The sequence below is a fragment of the Mesoplodon densirostris genome, chromosome 11 (assembly GCF_025265405.1).
Source record: "Mesoplodon densirostris isolate mMesDen1 chromosome 11, mMesDen1 primary haplotype, whole genome shotgun sequence".
NCBI lineage: Eukaryota > Metazoa > Chordata > Mammalia > Artiodactyla > Ziphiidae > Mesoplodon > Mesoplodon densirostris.
The window spans coordinates 81331088-81353122 of NC_082671.1; positions in this window are offsets into that span (position 1 = coordinate 81331088).

The following is a 22035-nucleotide window of genomic DNA, read 5'->3' on the forward strand; positions in this document are numbered from 1 at the left end:
AGTCTGAAGAAAATGTTAGCATTTTCCAACTGATTTATCAGGATAGTTGTTTCTTTAAGCAAAACCATTGTTTGCTATGATTTGACACATTAGGAAGAAGAAGTTACCACCACTACAAGGGATAGGATAAAAATAAATAAATTCTTAAAGAGAAGGAAGGGATTAGAACATCACAATGAAACACACAAACTCTGGAATCACACAGCTTGAGTCTGCAGCTCAGCTCTGCCATGTGGCAGCTATTCAATCTTAGGCAAAGATTTATCTTTGGTTCCCCTAGAAGCAAACCCTGAGACAAGGACTCTAGTGCAAATATATGTCTCGGAAGTGATCACAGGAAACACCAGTAGGGGAAGAGAGAGGGAAGGGGAGGCCGCCAATAGAAGGTTCTTTATCAATACAGGGAACTATGGGCCACCGGGTACAATCCTATGAGGAGTCTCTGAGAGCCAGCACAGAAAATGCCCCTCAGTTCTCTCCCACCCAAGGAGCAGGGGAGCTGGGGTATTTAGACACCAACTCCATCAGTCATTGGTTAAAGGGTGCTGGGGGGGTGGGGGTTTGTTGGGATCGGAATGGACATATTCCCCAGCACTTCTGGCCTCCTCCAGCGGCCAGGGAAACAGATGCAGACCCTGGCAGTGGAGAGCCAGCCAGTGTCCACTGAAATGGTGACACGGGAGGGAGTACTGACCGCTCCCACTACACTACTTAGCTCTGTAAGCAACAGGTTCCCCATGTGTAAAATAGCATAATAATAATAGCACCTCACAGGGTGGGTATGAAGATTAAATGAGATGATGTGTGTGTAACTGCGTGGCACCTGAGTACACAGAGAGTTTGTACATGTAGAACATCATGAAGGAGACAAAGAGGGAAGCACATGGAAAGCCCAAGAGGAATGAGCAGGGAGAAATGGGCGGTGGTGAATGGGAAAAAAAAAAAAAAACTTTTATGAATTAAAACATACAAAACAGACTTTGTGAAAGAAGCAATATTCTCAGCACATTCCAGCAGCAAACAGGCTTTCTGCAAAGAATTTTCAAGAGATTTACTTCTTGAGAGTCAGGAAGAAAGTTTGAACAGCAAAACCCACCATTCCCTGAAGGCTGGTAAATACAGAGGCTGGAAAGAGGAAAAAAGGGAAAGGATCTGTTTTTTCTGAAACTTTGCTTCTACCTTACTCCCTTTATCCATGAGGAGGGTAATCAGTTCTTTCAATATGACAAGCACACACGTTTCTGCCTTTTCTAAGAAGGAAAGAAAATTAGTTCATAAAGACATTTCTTTCTTTCCAGCAAGTCCTGTAGCTCCACGTCCATAGGTGAGGGGAGGGTTGGGTAGGGGGAGAAGAGAAACAGGAGACAATTCGCCATTTGTGCCTCGGGAGGTACAAAGTGCTGGAGGGAAAACAAAGGGCCTTCAGCTGTGTGGAGGTGGGTTTGTTATTTTCTTTGGGTGTGGGAGAGAAGGCTAAGGAGACTTTTGAGCTGAGACCTGAAGGAAATCAATCAGCCATGCAAATGCCTGGAGAAGAGTATTAAATGGCAAGTACAAAGGCCCTGAGGCAGGAAAGTGCCTAGTGTGTTTGAAGCACACAAAGGAAGCCTCTGTGGCTGGAATGGATAGAACCTGGACACACCTGAAGATGCCTTCCCAGAGGCTGAGGTGGGCCTGAGGGAAGGAAAGGGCAGGGAGGGAAGTGGAGGGGAGGGGAGGGGAGTGGAGGGGAGGGGAGGGAAGTAGGGGAGGGGAGAGGAGGGGAGGGGAGGGAAGTGGGGGAGGGGAGGGGAGGACAGTGAGCAAGACGAATGACATGATCACACTCACATCTTAGCAGGATCCCCCTGGCTGCTGATTTGAGAACAGGCTGTCCAGAAGCAAGGGTGGACACAGGAAGCCCAGGGAGGGAGGTGTCGTGGTCTGAAAGCAGGTTGGAAAAGAATTTCCAGACACAAGGCAGAATGTAAAGAAGATGGAACTTATTAGAGGGAAGGGTCGCTGTTAGAACAGCGGTCCGACTTCCTAGTAGTCTGGGAGAGTCCAGCCCGGACACGTGCTATTGATCAGTTTTTATAGACAGAAAACAAAGGAATGGTCCGAGGTGAAAATTTCGTTTACTGATTGGTCGAGGCACATACACCTTCCTTCTATAGAGTGGGAGTGGGACAGGCCAGATGCCTTTCCTTATTTGGGACAGGTCCCGTTGCCCAGGTGGGCATCACCCAGGTGGGCTCAGGAATTTCGTAACCATCGCAACATTGCGGGGAGGGCACGTAAGAGTCTGGTAGGGGGTGTAACCCTGACACTTTTTCAGGCAGGGTCATCCTCTGTCCTTGGTTGTAATAATCCAGGTGAGTGATGATGTGGCTTGGACCAGGGTGGTCATGGTGGTGGTAAGAGCTATTCATATTCTGGATCTACTGTGAACAGAGAGGGTCAACAGAATTTGCAGATGAATTGGATGTGGGGTATGAGAGAGTAGAGAGGAATCAAGGGAGTCTCAACTTATTCAGTAAAACAACCTGTACTACATGCCAGACACTGTCCTGGACGCTGCAAATGCAACAAAAAAAAATTTCTGCCTTCATGAAGGGTTTTCTCTAGTGGGGGAAACTGACCATAAAAAATACAAATATTCAGTATGTTAGGTATTCTGGATGGTGGTGACATGCTAACAAAACCAAAACAAGGATAGGGAATGTCAGGAGTAGGGACTGCAATTATAAAAGAGGGTTTCAGGAAGTCCTTGCTGAGAAGATAAGATCGGAATAAAGACCTGAAGGAGTGAACCGCATGGTTATCCTGGGGAACAGCAGAGGAAACAAGTGCAAAGGCCCTGAGGGTTTAAGCACACTGATTTTGTGATGCCAATTAGACATCAAAGTGGAGCTGTCAAGTAGGTAGCTGGATGCATATTATGGAGAAGACTTTCTCAGTGGTTCTCTTGGCTTTGGGCTCACCCTCTTCCAGGTAAGGTGACCAACTGTCCTGGTTTCCCTGGGACTGAAGGGTTTTCCAGGACACAGAACTTGCAGTGCTAAAAGCAGGACAGTCCTGGGTGCAAACAGTTGTTCACCCTAATTCCAGGTCATCCTGCATCTTTCTGTCAGAGGGATGCTTCTAAAATATAATCCTAAAAAATAGATCCTAAAAATCCTTCAGTTTTTCCTTCTAGCATGAAGGATCAAAGTTAAAGTTCTGTAGAACTCAGCAAAAAAGTCCCTCCCACACTGGCCTCAGGGTCTCTCCTGCCCCTCCTGCACCAGCAACCCATTATCTACCAGCTGCCCTCACAGCCAACACATCTTTCTCAAAAACCATCCAGCACTACGGCATCATTGCTTCCTGAATAAGATGAGATATTTTAAATCGCCCACCACTGGCTTTCATACATCCGTTCTCTTTGCCCATCCTATCCCCGCCTCCACTTCTCCGTGTCGCTAAAATACTTCTCTTGCTTAAGTCTCATTTCAAGGGCTACCTCCTGGAAGCCTTGCAGGGTGATATAGATATTGTATCTGCACGTCCATGGGGCTCGCTGTATCCTGCTAAGGGCTGAATCCAGGTGTGGTGGGTCCCAAATCTTAACTAATTTGAGGATACTCTTTAAGAAAAATAACACATGGGCTTCCCTGGTGGCGCAGTGGTTGAGAGTCCACCTGCTGATGCAGGGGATGCAGGTTCGTGCCCCGGTCCGGGAAGATCCCACATGCCGCGGAGCGGCTGGGCCCGTGAGCCATGGCCGCTGAGCCTGCGTGTCCAGAGCCTGTGCTCCGCAATGGGAGAGGCCACAACAGTGAGAGGCCCACGTACCGTGAAAAAAAAAAAAAAAGAAAAAGAACACAAGATTTCAAATACAGATTTAGGTATAAGAGTGAATATTTACTTAGAAGGGACACATACAAATGAGGAGTCCTGAGGCGTTGCAGTAAATTGCCCTCTGATCCCACTCCTTCCACCCCGTGTGGAAAATTGGAGGTTCCCTTGTCTATCTCCCTCCCTAGACTGTGAGACCCCTGGGGGCAGATAACTTACCTGCTATGTCTTTGCATCCCAAGTGCCTGGTATGTGGAAGCAGCTCAATGGATGTTTGTTGACTGCCAAAATGAACGGTCAGGCTGGTGGTGACAAAGAACACTGGTCTGTGAGTCAGATCCTGGTTTTAGTGACACCTGCCAATGACCAGTTGTATCACCTGAGGACAAGGAACAAGGAACTTAACCTCCCAGATATTAAAAGCCATTAGGTGACCTACCTGTGTGAAATGGCTAGGTAGACTGCCTGGCCAGAAGAGGCGCTTAATAAATACTTGTTTCTCCTCTTTTCCTACCCTTGGGTTCTGTTTCCCTTCCATCAGTCACAGGCCCCCAGGGCTGGGATACAAGCCAGGAAATGGGACACACTCTCTGTGAATACATGAACTTGTTTAGCTCCGCTGTATTACCTTTCAGAACGACAATCAGTGTTGCAGCTGAAATATTTTCCCTGCCGCTCATGAGTTAAGATTATTTAATTGATCTTTTAACCCTCCTACTTGTCTGCAGGTCAGCAGGAACATCCATAATGTGCCACTGTGCACTTGAACTCAGTCCAGGGTCCGTAAATAAGGAAGGGAGAGTGCTGTTTCTGCTATTTAAGCCAATCAATGTTATTGTTTTAAAGGAACCAATTTCCTTCCTTGTAAACCCAAGTATATAATAAATAAATAATTCAGCATCCCTGAAACATTTATTATAGGCAGGTAGCATTCTGCTCTCTGAGAAAAGCAACTTGTCTAAGAATTGGATGCTGTTGGGTACCAGCGGCTCCAGTAATCATAGACTCTGTCTGTTGCTTTCCATCATTTGTCTACTGCTCAAAGCAACCTTGGGAGTTAGGAAGAGTGTCTCCATTTTAAAGATGAAGAAACACAAGAGTTATTAAATAAGTGTACAGAGCCTGTAAGTCCAGGAGACAGCATTGTAACTGGTCTCTTTCGGGCACACCTCTACTCTCTGTGCAGGGGAAGAATTACAGTCCACTTTATAACTGTCAGCTCTTATAAAGGACAACAATCCCTGGGATTTCTTTCCAGATGAGCCATTCTGCTTCTCTGTACTGCCTGGATAGAACCAAGAATTTATTATACCATGCATCACATCTCATTCCCTGTCCCCGGGTCAACAGCCAGCATCCCAAACCGGTCTGTGGTCTCTAAGGCTGAGTCGTGTGTTCGGACTAATGAAGATCTTCAGATGACAGTCCTGTGCATTTCTTTTCAAAATCTCTGCTTTTGAGATGACCTAGCTCACCTTGGTGTTTGCTAAATGTTATTCAGGTGGCTGTTACAGTCAGTCACTGCTTTTTCTTGGATGGAAATCACCTGTTGTTGATGATGATGATGGTTAAAGCTATGATTAACCCAGTACTTATTACATGCCAAGGACTGTGCTGACAACTTTGCAAAACGTCATTTAATTCTTAGAAAAACTCTTTGAGGTGGACGTTAATGTCTTCATTTTTTTTTTTTTTGCAGTAGGCAGGCCTCTCACTGTTGTGGCCTCTCCCTTTGCGGAGCACAGGCTCCGGACGCGCAAGCTCAGCGGCCGTGGCTTACGGGCCCAGCCACTCCGCGGCATGTGGGATCTTCCCGGACTGGGGCACGAACCCACATCCCCCACATCGGCAGGCGGACTCCCAACCACTGCACCACCAGGGAAGCCCAATGTCTTCATTTTTTAACTGAGATGCTTGAGGCCTAAGAAGTTGCAGAAAATAACTAGTTCTAAACCACACAGGTAATAAGTAACCAGCACAACCAGGATTCAAACTGGGGTCTCACCAATCATACAATGGATACCCTGAGCCACTACGACACCTCCAGTGGGAGAAGAGTCGGTATTCACCATTAACTAATGTAAGCTCTAGTCATATTTAGGAGATATCTTTATTTCTAGGCAAAGTGCATCCATTCACCTACCCACCCATCCACTCATCCATCCATCCATCCCTCCATACATTTCCTCACACAGACTATTCCTTTTGACTGGAATGTTGCTCTGATCGCCCCATAACTGTGGAGCTATCCCCCATCTCAACCCTCAAGTCTCATTTTTAAGTTTCACCTCCTCCTGGAAGTTTTCCTAGCCTGACATTGTGTCCCATCTCTGTGCCCTCATGGTGCTCTATTTATCCTACTCAGGGGTGGATCCAGATTTTGCGGGGCCTGAACTACAAGGTACAGTCAAGGAGAATGACTTCCAGGGTAGAAGCTCAAATTAAACAGGGCAACGAGACCTTAACTTCATTTCCTCCTTGAGTTTTGGGTTTTCTGGATACTCAGTGTAGCATAATCATAGCCCTTTAAAACTTAATGTTTAATCCAAGTGTTGGTGTTTTATTTTTCTAAAGTGTCAAACCATTTCAGCTCTAGATAGACCAAGGTTCAAAGGATTTAACACTATAATTGCTCTGATTCAGGTTTAAGTTGCTGAGCCTTAGATTCAGCGTCCCCACAGTTGCAGCCAATAGAAAAGTGAGAGCAAACAGTGTTGACCTAACCTGAGGCCCTAAATGCCAACACCTGTCATGATCATTTCAGTGGTTAGCTTAATTTGCAACGTGTGTTTATCAGATCTATTTCTGCTTATACAGACTTTGTTAAAATCAGATCACAATAAATATTATATTGTGTTAATAACCCATGCTGAAACTTAGAGATGTTTGCTTCTTACATACAATTAACAGGAACTCAGCAAATTAGTTATTATCCATATTTTACCTGTATGGAAACTGAATCTGAGAGGTGTGATCTCCTTAAGATCACACAAGCTAGTAAAAAGTAGAGCAAACCGAGTTATGATTACAAGTAAATGTCCTTTGTCCATACTGAATCTCCCAAGAACCAAATCATAAAACTAGACTTCATGGCTTCAGCAATCCTGTTAAAGATTCACACTTCTGCATGCAAATTAGTCTCACTAGAGAATGATAGATTGACATGATCCAAAGTAGTCAATATTTCTGCAAGTGGTCATTCCAAAGAGCCTGTATTGGACCTATGGAAGTATTACTCCCTTTCATTTACTTTGCTTTATTTTAATTATGGAATTTCCCCTCAGCTGCAACTGGTGAGTAGATGATGCCCTGAAATCTTATGTTGATTTAGATGGGATCATCTCTTTCGTTAATATTTCAGCTCAAATCTTCTCCCGAGAATGTTTGCTTATAAATCCCTAGACATTTCTAGAGCTAATGTGAGACTCTTGGTCCTCAGAAGAATTTAAAGGAAAGCTATAAGTTGGTCATCAGAAGTCCCTTTGTGAGTTCCTGATGCTGTCTGGGGCACCAGGGCACCGGATCAGGCTTCCTCCTAATTCTGCTTCTCTGCCAATCAAGTGAAACAACCCCATGTCATACTCGTTTCTACTCTTCTGTGGCACAAGCTGTTTATCATCAGAATAAGCAGACTTGGGCTTCCCTGGTGGCGCAGTGGTTAAGAATCTGCCTGCCAATGCAGGGAACACGGGTTCAAGCCCTGGTCTGGGAAGATCCCACATGCCGCGGAGCAACTAAGTCCATGCACCACAACTACTGAGCCTGTGCTCTATAGCCTGCAAGCCACAACTACTGAAGCCCGCGCGCCTAGAGCCCGTGCTCCACAACGGGAGAGGCCACCGCAGTGAGAAGCCCGCGCAACTCAACGAAGAGTAGCCCCTGCTCGGCGCAACTAGAGAAAGCCCGCGCACAGCAATGAAGACCCAACGGAGCCAAAAACTAAAACAAACAAATTAATTAATTAAGTAAATCTATTAAAAAAAAAAAGAATAAGCAGACTTGAAATTATAGGTGGAGCCCATGGTCCCCTCTCTCCCTTCCACCCCAGGCCACACTTCTTGGGAGTTAAAGGGTAATAATGGGATTACATTTACAGTAACAAATCATATTTCTCTACATCTCTCCCACTCCCCTGTCCCACCTTGTTTCCCCCAATTAGTTCTGGAAAGCCTGGGGTGGGGCCTCATGGACTCACCAGTACAGGATCCTGGGCATCTTCCTACCAGCCACCATTTCAGCCCCATTGTTGAAGTCTCTGCCCAGGTCGAACCCCAGGGAGCAGGCCCAGTGTGGTACTCCCTCTGGTGTCCAGTAGAGGGCACTGTTTCCCACCACACCACTGCCTGCCTTTGCTCCTGAGGCACTGGGGTCCAGGAGAGCTGTCTGCAGGCCCCTCCCTGTGGCGACCACAGCTGCCGCCATCCTTCACAGTCTCTGCGCTGGCCCTTCAGGTCTCACCATGATGCCGCAGCTGCTTCGCTAGAAGGAGGAAGCGCTCTTTCTGTGCCTTTTGGACCCTCCCCAGGGCATGGCCCAAAGCAGGGCCAACTTGTGTTCAGACACTCAGAGACGTGTGAGAGCAGCTCTTGGGTTTCTACGGTGGCTTCTCCTCTCACTGGGATGTGGCCTGCCCTGTACTCAAACCACTCCTGCCTCAGGCCGCGGGGACATTGTTCTTGGGCTGAATTTGTGTGCCTGCACCTCTGTCCTTAGCAGCAGTTCTTCCCCAGGAGGATCTAATGGCCCTTCAAGCAAAGAGGATCCTGCTGGGGCTTCCCTGGTGGTGCAGTGGTTGAGGGTCTGCCTGGCGATGCAGGGGACACCGGTTCGTGCCCCGGTCCGGGAGGTTCCCACATGCCTCAGAGCAACTAAGCCCGTATGCCATGGCCACTGAGCCTGCGCGTCCGGAGCCTGTGCTCGGCAACATGAGAGGCCCGCCTACCACAAAAAAAAGAGGATCCTTCTGGGTCCACCCACCAGCCTTTTCCCGGTACAGGTGAATCCAAGTAGCAAAAAGAGGTGTGCTCAAAACACCTGCTTCCAGCCCTGGGGTTACCAGCACTCAACTCCAAAACATACAAGAACTTGTTGGGGTACTGGGTTGGTTGAATTCCACAAAGCAAGTCCAGCAGATTCTTCCCACTTGACACTGAAATTTTCAGGCATGAGAGGTCACTGCTGCACCCTTATCCCCACTCTAAATACACCATGGACTGGGTGGAAAGTCCACGTTGGCCACAAACTCATGCCAGGGACAGCCATTCTGTGTCACCTCCACTGATCTTCCAGGCCTGAAATCAGCCAGGACATCTGTTAGCTCCTGCTTGAGGTGCCCCCTTCTTAGCAGTTGCTAAGGTACTTTAGAGCAAGAATCCAGAAGAATGCAGCAATTGTGAGAATCTTTGCAATTCTGGAATCCCTGCAATATGCCTGCGTTGTGATGGTACTTACATAAACCTCATGATTCCTTCTTGGAAATTTTGCTTTTCTGAAAGACTGTTTGCAACTGGCCCCTTTGACAGCAACAAATACCGTGGGCTCTGATAGGACAAACTTCCTCCTGGAAACAGTTGCAGAAAGAGGATAAATGAGGCCAAAACAAATACACATGGTAGCCCCCCAAAACATACCAACTCCAATGTTTGTATTTCCCTGACCCTCGAGTTTCAACTCCAGCTCATGCAGGGAGTGCCTGCTGACAAAAATGTCAGTGCAGTTGCTATCTGTTAGCCTCACCCTTGGCTTCTCTCTCACCTGGAAAAATAATAACCTGACAAACACGGAATACCCTCAACACATATTCAATGCTCTGTTCATGTTGTTGCACTTATAGGACAAATGGGGAGAATATAACCAAGATGTTGACAGTGAGCAATGATTACTGCCTGAGCAAGCACTGTTCTCAGCACAGTCTGGTTTAGTCTGGGTAGAGTGAGGGAAAATTCAAGGGCACAGAGCAAACGGCAGAAGCCTTGAGAGATGCCCTAGACTTTTGTACACAGTTCTAGCAACCATCGATTCCCTAATATGAGCCAGGTGCTGTGAAGTGCTTACCCAGGTCCCCTCTTAATCTGCACAGCAGGTACCCTGAAGTGTGAATTATCATCCCTACTTATAGCCCAGGAAACTGGGGCTCTTTGGTGACTGGCCATGGCTTTGCCAATGGCAAAGAAAAAGATCCTTGAGATTCTGACCAAGTCCTTAAATCATGACTGCATTACTCAAAACTCAGTTGCAAGAGACAGAAACTCAACTCAAACTAGCTTACGGAGGTGGTGGGGGGAGGAATTTATAGATGATCCAACTTCAGGCATGGCTAGATCCAGGGACTAACATATGTCACATGGACTAACTCTGTCTCTTTTTATTGATCTTTTCTATCTCCACTTGCCACTGCTTCATTTTGTGTATGTGAACTTTCTTCTCCTGCAGAGTTTCCTCCATAAAACCAGGAAGATGACCATAAATGGTTCCAGCCAACATTACCATTTCTCTCACAATTTCAGAGGAAGAGAGAGACTTCCCTTTCAGAATCCATGTGTAATCTCTCAAAGAAGAGGCTGGCTCTGTTCAGGTCACGTCCTGCTTATCCTTAAACCAATCACTATGGTGGAGAGGTTAAGTCCCATGACTGACAGCCAACCAAGGCCACATGGAGAGGGAAGTTTGGTGGCCCACTGAAAGGAAGGTTGCTGTACAGACAACCCATGTATTAATAGAACTACTAGGGACTTTAGTTAGATGTAATCCCTTATGAACTTGGATCTGCTGGGTTTCATGGTGTAATTTCCTTTTGTTTTACATGCTCTCCATTATCTGTGGTATACTCATGGAAATGGGATCAGAATGACAAAGGAGGAAGCCCCAAGGTTTGCGTATGTGTTTTAAAATTAAAGAGCCAGTGATTACCGGCTTTCTTTCTAGAACAAAACGTATGTTGTTAAAATAGAGTTGCTGAAATCTTTTAAAAACTGTTTTAAGAGAATGCAGCATCACCTTGTGGTGTTCTTGCCAAAAATGTTTAACCCAAATTTAATCATGAAGGAAGAATCAGACAAGTGCAAAAAACTGGCTTGGACTCTCCAAAAAAGTCAACTTCATAAAAGACCACACACACACACACACACACACACACAAACACACACACTCTAAAAGGCTGAGGAACCACACCAGGTTAAAGTGACTCAAGAGTCATGACAACTAAATAATTAAACACAGTGTGAGATCTTTGATTAGATCCTGGATTTTAAAAAAAATTATAAGTGGCATTATTAAGACAATTTAGGAAGTTCAGTACTAAGATCTATATATTAGGTAATGATATCGTTTTCAATGTTGCATTTTCTGAGTGTGATTGTGGTTATGTAGAAGAATGTCCTTGGTCTTGGGAGAACAAGCTGAAGTATTTAGGGATAAAGAGTCAGGATAATGCAGCTAATTTTCAAATAGTTCAGGGGGAAAAAATGTACACATAGACAGGGAGAGATAGAGGTGAGAGATGATAGAGTGCGAGAGGGTGAGCATGTGGCCAAATGTTAAGAATTGGTGAATCTAGGTGAAAGGTATATGGGTGTCATTAAATATATTCTATTCTTATACTTTTTCTCTAGGTTTCAAATTTTTCCAAATCAAATATTGTTGAGAAGGGGGGAAAAATTTAGGTACAGCCTCATAACAATCTAAAATCTAACTCCCTCACCCATAATACAGTAAGTGAAGCTCGAAAAACTCACCGTGTAAACGCGGGGTCATTATTGCCAGGTTAGTTAAATGACAGGCCAGTTTTAACAGCCAGAGCGGCAAGAGCCATTATCTGTTCACGTCCAGGCCGCTGAGGTTGGCGCCACCTGGTGGCAGTTGTCTGCTTCAGCTTAAATAAGGATGGGGACTGTTCTGGGTCCTGTATCAGTGGTGATTCCAGGAATCACTAGGAAGTAGCACCCATTTCCTTGACCCGATTCGGGAGAGTGGCCAGGAGTATTCTGGAAACAAGGAGACCATTTCGTGGGCAGGGGTCGAGGTGAAGGCGGTCTGGGTCCAGTCTATGTGGGAAGCGCTGGCGCCCGGAGGCTGCCTGGCTGTGACAGTGAACAGCAGGCTTAGCTGCTCTCTGCCTGCAACAAAGTCCCTGGTTATGGGAACCTAATGTCCATCCACGCAGTAGGGAAGTAGCTGGAAGAGTTTGACACAGCTCCGGGCTCAGAAGGGGGTATCATTTAGCCAGTGACAGCTAGGTCATATAGAATGTCACACCAGCAATTTCTAAAAATCAACAAACAATTTAGAAATTATTTGATGCATCGTTTTCACTATAACTTACATTGTTTAAAGCAGTTTTATTAGAGAACAAAAGGGAATGTATTTTTAAATTTTTATTTATATGCGAATTTAGGTGACTGTTGTTTTAAACTATTTTTAATATCACGTGTGTGCACAGGTATGTTTTGAATAACCTATATATGTACATACACATGGGTATATATAAAAAATAAACACACACATATATACATACATAGACACCCAGGAAGTATTCTAGCTTGTTTTCTGAATGGAAAATTGGTTACATAGCAATACATGTACCCTTTCCCCACTGCTTCATTCTTTTTTTTTTTAATGCTGTTAATCTTAATAGCATACATAGTGTAGTTTATTTAATAAATCATAAAATCTTAACCATAAAACCATAAATCTTAGCAAAATTTGCTAAGATTTATATCTTGCCTATTTTTAGAAAAGACTTGATGTGATTTATTATGCTAAATCACATAAAAGAAGACAATGAAAAATATTTAGAAGACTGAAAAACCATCAAAAGAAGAGAAGAGCATGGGGTAAGCTAAATCATCCAAGTTTAGCTTTGGATTTCTTGGGGAACAAAAAGGAAACAAGATGGGCTGTTGCTTCTGGCTCTGCACCAGGGTCTAGTCTGGCTGGAAGGACTCCCAGGTGAGCAGGACAAATGGAGACAAGGAGTCGCTCAGTGGTAGCAGCTGGTGACAACAATACTAGAGGAGTAGCATTGTGAGGGCATGGTGAGAGGCCACACTCTAAAAGCCACAAGAGCGCTGTGAATGGGCCACCCAAGCCAAGAGGCCCAGAGCAAGGATTGGAACACCAACGAGACTAGGCAAGAGCATTCCTGAAGAACAGCTGGGATTGTTCCCATGGTTTGGGAGGGAAAGCAGTATTTTTAAGACCAGGGATGCAGAGGGCATAGAGATATCTCTTCACCCCATAAAAGAAACCTATGTTCATCTTTCATATAAAGGGCGTTTGAGTCACATGGCGACTCTGGATTTTCTATAAATGGCACAGAAATGTTCTTCCATGAATGCTTCTCCTAATACTCCTCTACAAAAGATAGGACCCATGGTTTTGAAAAGGCTGGATAAGAGCTAAATGCATTTTGTGAGAATTAATAGCATTTCTGCAAACCACTGAGAAGTTATTAAGAAATATAATGAGAAAGAGATTCCAGTTGCAGTCGCAAGAAAAAAACATACTTGGGAGTAATTTCTATGAGAAATGTGTATGACCTCTTTAAAGATAATACAAAATTTTGCTTAAAGAGTTAAAATACTTGATTAATGGAAAGGTATACCATACTGGAAAACTAAATAGCATGTCAATTCTTTGCAGATTCATTCACAGATGAATTCCAAGAGAATCACCTTCGTGGGAAAAAAAGGAAAATATTTTAAAGTTCATGTGAAGCAGTAAACAAAGGTAAATATAGAATAACTTTCAAAAAACAGTAGTAATGTCATTGGTGGTAAAAAGTCTTACATGGTAGAAGATTCTAAAGCAAAATTTGAAATAGTGTGGTAATCTTTCAACAACAGATCATTGGACTAGAATAAACATAGAAGATGGAGATCCTATTACATATAAGAAGTTAAATGATTTTTCACAAAGCCATCACCAAATAATGTAGAGGAGAGAATAATTCAACAAATGGTACTAAGATACGTGACTATCAATTTGGCAGAAAATAATTATTTAGATTTTTATGTTACACATGTACCCCAGTAAGTTTCAAAAGGATTAAGTCTTTATATACAAAACTCAGACCATTTTTTTAAAGTAAAATTAAATTAAATTAAAATTTATCAAACTTCTGGGGGCAGTGCAACTTTCCAAGCTTGGGAGTGATTGAAGAAGTCATGAGTGGGAGAGATTTTACTGCACACAATTTTGAAACTTCTTCACATAAAAAATATAACCAAGGAAAAGACAGGTCAACTGGAAAAACTATCTATACAACAAGGACATAGGCAGCAGTTAATATTTTTTACCTTTAGGTAATAACATTTATGCACATTAGCAAGAAGACCACTATGATTGCTGGGGATAAAAATGAGCAAAGGACATTAAAAGGAGAAATTGTTCAGCCTCAGTAGTGTAGTCAAAGAAATAAGAAGGAAAAGAACCGCAAATTAGCATTTTTCACTAAGTGAGTAAAACTTTAGGGAAAACAGGTTACTACCCAGAGTTGGGGAAGGGAGAGAAGTGATGTGGAAGGTGTGCTCTGATCCCTCTGGTGGCGTAGGAAACCGAGAAAAGTTGTTTGAAAAGCAGTTGGTGATATTTACCAATAAATATAAAAACATGTTAACACTGATTAGTAATCCTAATAAAATTAATTTTATTTCTGACAAATAAAAATATTTTTAGATTAGTTGCACTAAAGTGTTTTTCTTTTGTTTGAGGCTACTAGCACATAATTAAAGTTGATGCACAAACTTTTTAGATATCAAGAAAAAATTCCCACTGCCAGAACCACTCTTCCCTACAGCCCGACATCTTTGTTCTCCATTATGAATGCATTTGCGGAGTATCCTGGGCCTGATGTTAAGTTAGAGTAACTAGTAAATCTCAAGGTGGCTTAGAATTCTTTCTTCCCTCAGTAATGTGACCAGTCTTTCATCTAACGAGTATTTATTGAGCACGATCTGTATGCACACACTGGGGAGGGGTTACATAGATTAGTAAGACTCAATTCGTGCCCGCAGGAAGTTTGGAGCCTGGCAGAGGAGTGTATATGTCATTTCAGGAGCATCCAGGCAAAAATCCAAAGTAGAAAAGAAAAAAATCACTATGAAAAGTACCAAATGCTTTACAACACTTCTGTTTTGAGATATCTACTGTATGCACATCACACCATCTTCAATGCAGGTTTCAAGAATGACATACAGTGCTAATCTCATATTACTTCATTAGTAAGTGAAAAAGCAACAGAAACTCCGTAGAGATAAGCATCCTGAGGTGACCGTCCTCGTCAGAGGCTCAGAGGTGGTGAGCAAAAGGTGACCACACACACATGGATCACACACACTGGCAGTTCCAGGAGAGAAGCAGGAGAGGTGGGAAGATGCAGAGAGATACTGAACCTCTCCTTTCCCTCTGGGATTAGCTGTGTGATATCTGTTCTGACCTGAGCAGGGATGTGTTTGGTGTTTTAACACATGAATCCACTATCCACAAGAACCAAGATCTGAAAATACACTTTCATAGGCTTGCCAGCCCTGGTCCAAAGTGGAAGGGCTTCTCATGGTAAATTCATCTTCATTCCCCACTCAGAAGTTTGCTAAACTTCTTTCTTCAGTAAGGAGCCACATTCTGCTTTTACCCATGTATTTGTGTACGTTTTATGTATAAAAAGGTGTCTAGTATATAGTAAGCACTTAAAAAAAAAGGTTGTTTGGGTAAGGTTAATCCAGGCAGGCTGCACTGAAGAAGTGACTATCAAGGTGCTTTTTAAGGAAAGAAGCTCATGTATAAGGCTATTTTATAAAATTGATTTTTGCCATAAGCTTAATGCTTCACCTTAGTGTTCATTTCTGATGCTATTTCTTTGAACCACTGCATACTTGGTATGCACTGATTTTATTTCTGCTCCTAGAAACTTTAAGCCGTGAATAGAGGTTAATTTGTTATCTGGTCCACTGATTTTTCTCCTAAGAGAATGGGTTTCATTTTCAGCATTTCCATCTATCAATTGCTACTCATACTTAAATGGATTCTCCTAGCTAACTTCTGTTGATGTCTAATATATTTTCTTTTTTTTATAATTTTTTTTTGGCCATGCCGCATGGCCTGCAGGGTGATCTTAGTTCCCCGACCAGGGATCAAACACATGGCCCCTGCAGTGGAAGCGCGGAGTCTTAACCAATAGACTGCCAAGCAAGTCCCTAATATATTTTCTGAGTTATGCAATATTCCTGTGGTTATTGTAGTATTTGGTCATGACTGTTTGCTCCCATACCTCATTCTTATTTTCAAACTCCCTAGGGTGTTGCAGACTATATGGGAGGTCTCCAATAAATAGTAACCCTATTCTTTGTCCAGGCTCTGAGCAAGATGAGAACTAAAATAATGAGTAAGGATAGAAGCCAAAATACCAATGTGATTCAAAATAGAAGCTAGATGGGAGGGTAGAGTTTAGGGTATTAACCAAATGGGCCTGTTGACTGGATTAGGCAAATTTAAGTACCAAATTCTGGGCAGAAATGAACTAGAAAATCTTCCCGACTCCCACTCAACCACCCATCTCCCCCATACCTCTTAGAATTGCAGAGTAGAGTAGATATTCTCTCTGGGCAGGCAAACTCCTTCACAAAAGGAATAAGGGGAGAATTCTTCCTAAATTTACCTGTCAAGTAAATTACTACCTCCCCGGGGTGGAGTGAGGAAAGGGAGAGAGGTCAGGAGTTAAACTGATGGAGTGTCCTTCATGGGAAGGAAACATCAGGAGATGAGAAAAAGGGTTCCCCACTAACAAGATGCACGTTGAGAGGCAATAACAAGAAATGGGAAGAGCAAGGAAATAAACATCAAAATATTTGGCATTAATCCTGATTTTCATATTTTCTAGCCATGAAAACTTAAACAAATAAGACCATCTCCCTGAGCCTCAGCTTTCTCATCTGTAAAATGGAGATAATATCTGTTCTTCTTACCCTCCAAAGTTTTTACAAGATGACATAAAATAATGCAGCATTAAAAACTGTTAAGCATGATGTTATGGTATTAGCAGATAAAAACTTACACAAAATCCCAACCAAAAATCATAGGTCAAGAGTTTGACCTCTTTGTGGATGGTTTCTTTCTCTCAGCTCTCAAGCAGCGTGTGGCTACTGTTATGTTTCTTAAAAGGCTTCTAAGTTCCTTCACCTTCCTTCTGTGCAGTTCTTACTGTCACTCTAAGGTGACAAGAAATCCCCCAGGGACCTCCTGCACATTTCTGCCTCAGGCCCCCATCCCATTCCCCATACTGTGTGGGCCCTCTGCTTTCCCCCGGAGCCCCCTGCAGATGAGAGCTCGGAACTGGTTCGTCTAGTGAAGCACACGACTAGTTCCTAAGAGGCTTGTTATACCTGGTCCCTCACAATAGCTTGATTCTCCCTAATATACAGGCAGGAAATCGGAGGCGAACTTGTTCCTCCTCCAAGGCCCTTATCTTCATAAGTAGCAGCAGCAACTTCTTGGTTGCTAAGCTGAAAATCTGATCTGGGCTTCATTGCTGGTTCCTCCAGTGTCCTATTTAACTCTATAAACATGTTTTGATATATTTTTCTGCTTTATCTTTTCTTTCAATATTTGATTTTTAAAAGTCAAATAAATTGGTTTCCAGTCACAATAGAGAAGTAAGAGTACATGGAATCTTTTCATTCCAGCCCAGATACATTAAAATGATAGCTTATATAGTCTCAAATTTAAAAACCTATACTCACAATTTTTTAAAAAGTTATTGTGGGGCTTCCCTGGTGGCGCAGTGGTTGAGAGTCCACCTGCTGATGCAGGGGACACGGGTTCGTGCCCCGGGCCGGGAAGATCCCACATGCCGTGGAGTGACTGGGCCCGTGAGCCATGGCCACTGAGTCTGCGCGTCCGGAGCCTGTGCTCCTTAACGGGAGAGGCCACAACAGTGAGAGGCCCACGTACCGCAAAAAAAAAAAAAAAAAAAAAAAAAGTCATTGTAGAACAGGAAGAGTCATCCAGAGTAATGAGCGAGGGATGAGGCCACAAGCTTACAAACTCATGCAGTAACCCAAACTCAGGAAAGATACTAACAAACCAAACAAATAGAAAAGTTTATTAGCCAAAGAAATAGAAATATAGCAATCCCCAAAGGATTTTTACTTATGTTAAAATCTTAAAAGAGATAAAGGATGGAGGCTGTAATCAAGAGCAAAGAATTATGAAAAACTACTAATAAAATAAAATAGCAGAGAGTAAAATAGCAGAGATAGTCCAAATTACATCAGTAATCACAATAAATGTAGCTAGATTAAATTCACATAATAGACTTCTAGATTGAATGAAACAAGCAAAATATTTGCATGTGACACACCAAAGTGGAATCATTCCATTGCTTTTGAGCTGAGTGTGTATATATGCGTGTGTATATTATATGTGTGTTTTGCAAGGGAGAGAGGGTAGGTTAATTCAGTCTATACGCTCTTTGCAGAAGATTCTGGTGGCACATAAAAGTTTTTGTTGGTCCAAGTAGGACAATTTTAACTTTTGCATATGTTCTTTTACAAGGCGTAATTCAATTAATTGAAATTTGTTTCATTGAAAGTTCATCTGAAATGTGCAAAATACTAATATAAAGCAGATCATAGTGGATACTCGAAAGGGTGGTGTCTATAAGCATGATTATAGACATATAGATTCCAAAATATCAGCTGGTTTATTCACTGCATGAGAAATAGGTCAACATTACCATTTTATTCTAAATAACAGCCATTAAAGTCTTAGAGAAAATTTCACATATCACTGATTATTCATTTGACAATTTTAGCTAGAAGCTCTTCATTCTTTCCTGGGGCCTGTGTAAATCAATTGTAACAAACTGTGCAATTATCATTCTTGCAACTGACTGCTTGGGGCAGATTTAAATTCCATTTTGCAAGCGAGCCAAAAACTCTCCTTTGCTTCCTAAGCTCAAAAGCCAGAAAGCAGCTGAAAGATGGTCACTGCTTTGTTCTTGAAGGGGGCTAATTACAGAGTTGTCTGTCTGCCTAGAATGGGCTCTTGCAGCCAGTGTGTAAATAGGGACAATTAGAGCTCTTTTTTCAAGCAGACATTATTTCTAAATAAAGAAACAGAACTTCAGATTTTAATTACTCTCATAGGAATTGTAACATTAAACAGAACCTGACCATTTTTTCCCTGACAATTCAGTTCAATGTACATGACAATTCTGTCTCAAGAATGTTCTAATTTTAACATTTCTACAGATGGTTTGGTAGGAACGTGAAGTTTAGTCCTCCCTTCTTTCCTCACTAGATTTATTTTAATCCTACATCACAGTCAGTTTAAAATAATTTGCATAGTATTGAAATATGTATGTGTTTTGTTCCTGCACCTTCTTAGAATCATTATTTTTACATTTAAAACTATTCAACTAATCCATCATTTATTAAACCGTACACAGATTTTCCAAGCATTGCCCTTAATGCTTAGGAAACGTTTTCTTGCTTAGTCCTCCTACCTACGTTAGGAGGGTTATTCTCAATTCATAGTTGAGGAAATTGAGGTGTGGTTACTTGACCAAGGTCACCTAGCTAGTGAGTGGTGGAGCTGTGATTTAAATCTAGCTGACTTCCAGAGCCCTTTCCTGCCAGCAGAATTTAGAAAGCAGTACAAAACCGTCCCTCCTCCCATTAGGGAACTTGGCGAGGAAGACACGAGACATCAGGGGCCTTAGGAAACATGGTAGGAATTTTGGCTGTGTGTGTGTGTGAGTGTGTGTTTTTCTAGGGCAGGGAGCCCTGCAGTCTTGGAGTTTGGAAGGTTATGGGGATCTGGACTGGGAGGGGATAGTGGTGAGAGTGGTCTTGGCAGATTTTAGGTTATGGTCCAAGATCAAATGACTGACCTTTCTCCTAGATCTGCTAGGCTTGTGGAAAGATGACTGCTTTGAGATGCTCCTTCTTTTTCTCATTTATTTTTATTCTGTATCAGTGTTCTGAACCTGATCCCATTGCTTTACCTCACTGACTTTCCCATCCTCTCTGTTCTGAGAGGATTTATTATCCACATGACACAAGTCAGTGGTTCATTATGTATTGTTTTAGACTCTGTTTATTTTTTTTTATTTTTTATTTTTTGTGGTACGCGGGCCTCTCACTGTTGTGGCTTCTCCCGTTGCGGAGCACAGGCTCCGGACGCACAGGCTCAGCGGCCATGGCTCACGGGCCCAGTCGCTCCGCAGCATGTGGCATCTTCCCGGACCGGGGCACAAACCCGTGTCCCCTACATCGGCAGGCGGACTCTCAACCACTGCGCCACCAGGGAAGCCCCTCTGTTTATTTTTTTTCAGAGTCATACACCTCTGCTCAGATGGAATCACCTGATCCCTCTCAATGACTCATTTGGTGGGAACAGCAAAACCAGGTACTAGAATGTTCTCTAACCCACAAAACCCCTCTGTGGGAAAGAAAAATTATATCATTTTGTTGTTGTTCATTAAAAAATAATCAGTGTTTCTCTGTTTCTTTTTTACATCCAGACCTAGAATGTTGTGTAACATATAGGCTTGAGATTTAAAAATTAACTGGGATACAAGGCGGGGTAGGCAGGTGCTAAAGAAAAAAAGAGGCAGGGGAGTCATTTTACAATTTAATTGTGATCTCAGTGTCTCTCCCTCTCTCTTTCACTTTTTCTTGGAAGGACAGTGTCACAGGTCAAGTTCTCCTGGAAAAAAGACTCTGAGATGGAGATCTGCATGCATCCTGTCTACCGGGGAGTGCTCTCAGGTCAACACCTGGAAGGGAAGGGAAGAGGCAGGACTGGGCAGAAGAAGGTGGGCTGTGATGCTATCACAACAGACACTTCAGCTGACCCTGCAGGGAGCTCTGAAGCCTGGGTGGCCCTTCAGAGGGGTCCCGAAATGAGGAACGAGGAATGAGCCTTTACACCCATGTATCAAGCAGTCATTGACTGCAGGCTGCCCCCAGAAATGAAGTGTATCCATTCAAACAAAGCCAGTTAGGAATGGGGGAAGTTCAAAACTCAGGTGAGAGTAAGATGCTGAACCTGCCAGCACTCCAGGCAGCTGAAGGAGTGAGTGCTTCAGTCCTGAAAGCTGGGGGTGCATCCATTATAGGAGATTTGGGAGGGGGGGTTGTTTCTTAATTATTAAATATTTAAGATGTACAAATGGAGAATAAGATAACAAATACCCACATACCATAATCCAGTTTATGAAACAGAACATTACAAATTCAGCTGAATTATACCTAGCGTAGCTTTATACAATCCCATTTCCTTCCCTACCTGAAGAAGTAACCCCCATTCTAAGCCTGATGTTTCTCTTCTTCAGGTAAGGCAACCAATTGTCTTGGTGCTCCTGAAAATGGAGGCTTTCCAGGATATGGAACTTTCAGTGGTAGAACAAATTTCTAGGCAAACTGAGATGGTTGGTCACCTTAACAGGCATATTTTATACTCTTACTACATTTATATCAATTCACAAATAATATATTGTATTATATTCTATGTTTAAACTTTATGTAAAGAGGATCCTTATGCATTATTATTCTACACCTTGCTTTTTAAAAATATTCAATATAACATTTGTGAGATTGAGTCATGTGGATAATTATAGCTCAAGTTCATTCATGTCACAGCTCCAGAAGATTCCACCACCGGGGTACAACTACAATTTATTTATCCATTCTGCTGCTGGTGAGACATTTTGGTTGTTTCTAGCTGTTTGTTTCAAACTGTGCTACCATTTAGCACTATTGTTTCTGTCTCCAAGCACATGTCTGAGAACTTTCCTGTGTAGGAGTAGAATTACTGGACTGTCTTATACACCCATCTTCACTTTTACTAGATAACTGGAAAACTGCCCACCAACATGATTGGACTAATTTTCCTCCCCATTAGCTGTGTTTGAGGGTGGCTATTTCTCCACATCTTTACCAAAGTTTGGTATTATCAGACTTTGAAAATAAGTCTTTGAAAATAAGACTTTGAAATCTAAGGGATATAAAATTCTGTGTTTTTTTTTTTTTTTTTTAACAAAATTCTGTTTGAGGGCTTCCCTGGTGGCGCAGTGGTTAAGAGTCCGCCTGCCGATGCAGAGGACGCTGGTTTGTGCCCCGGTCTGGGAAGATTCCACATGCCGCGGAGCGGCTGGGCCCATGAGCCATGGCCGCTGAGCCTGTGCGTCCGGAGCCTGTGCTCCACAACGGGAGAGGC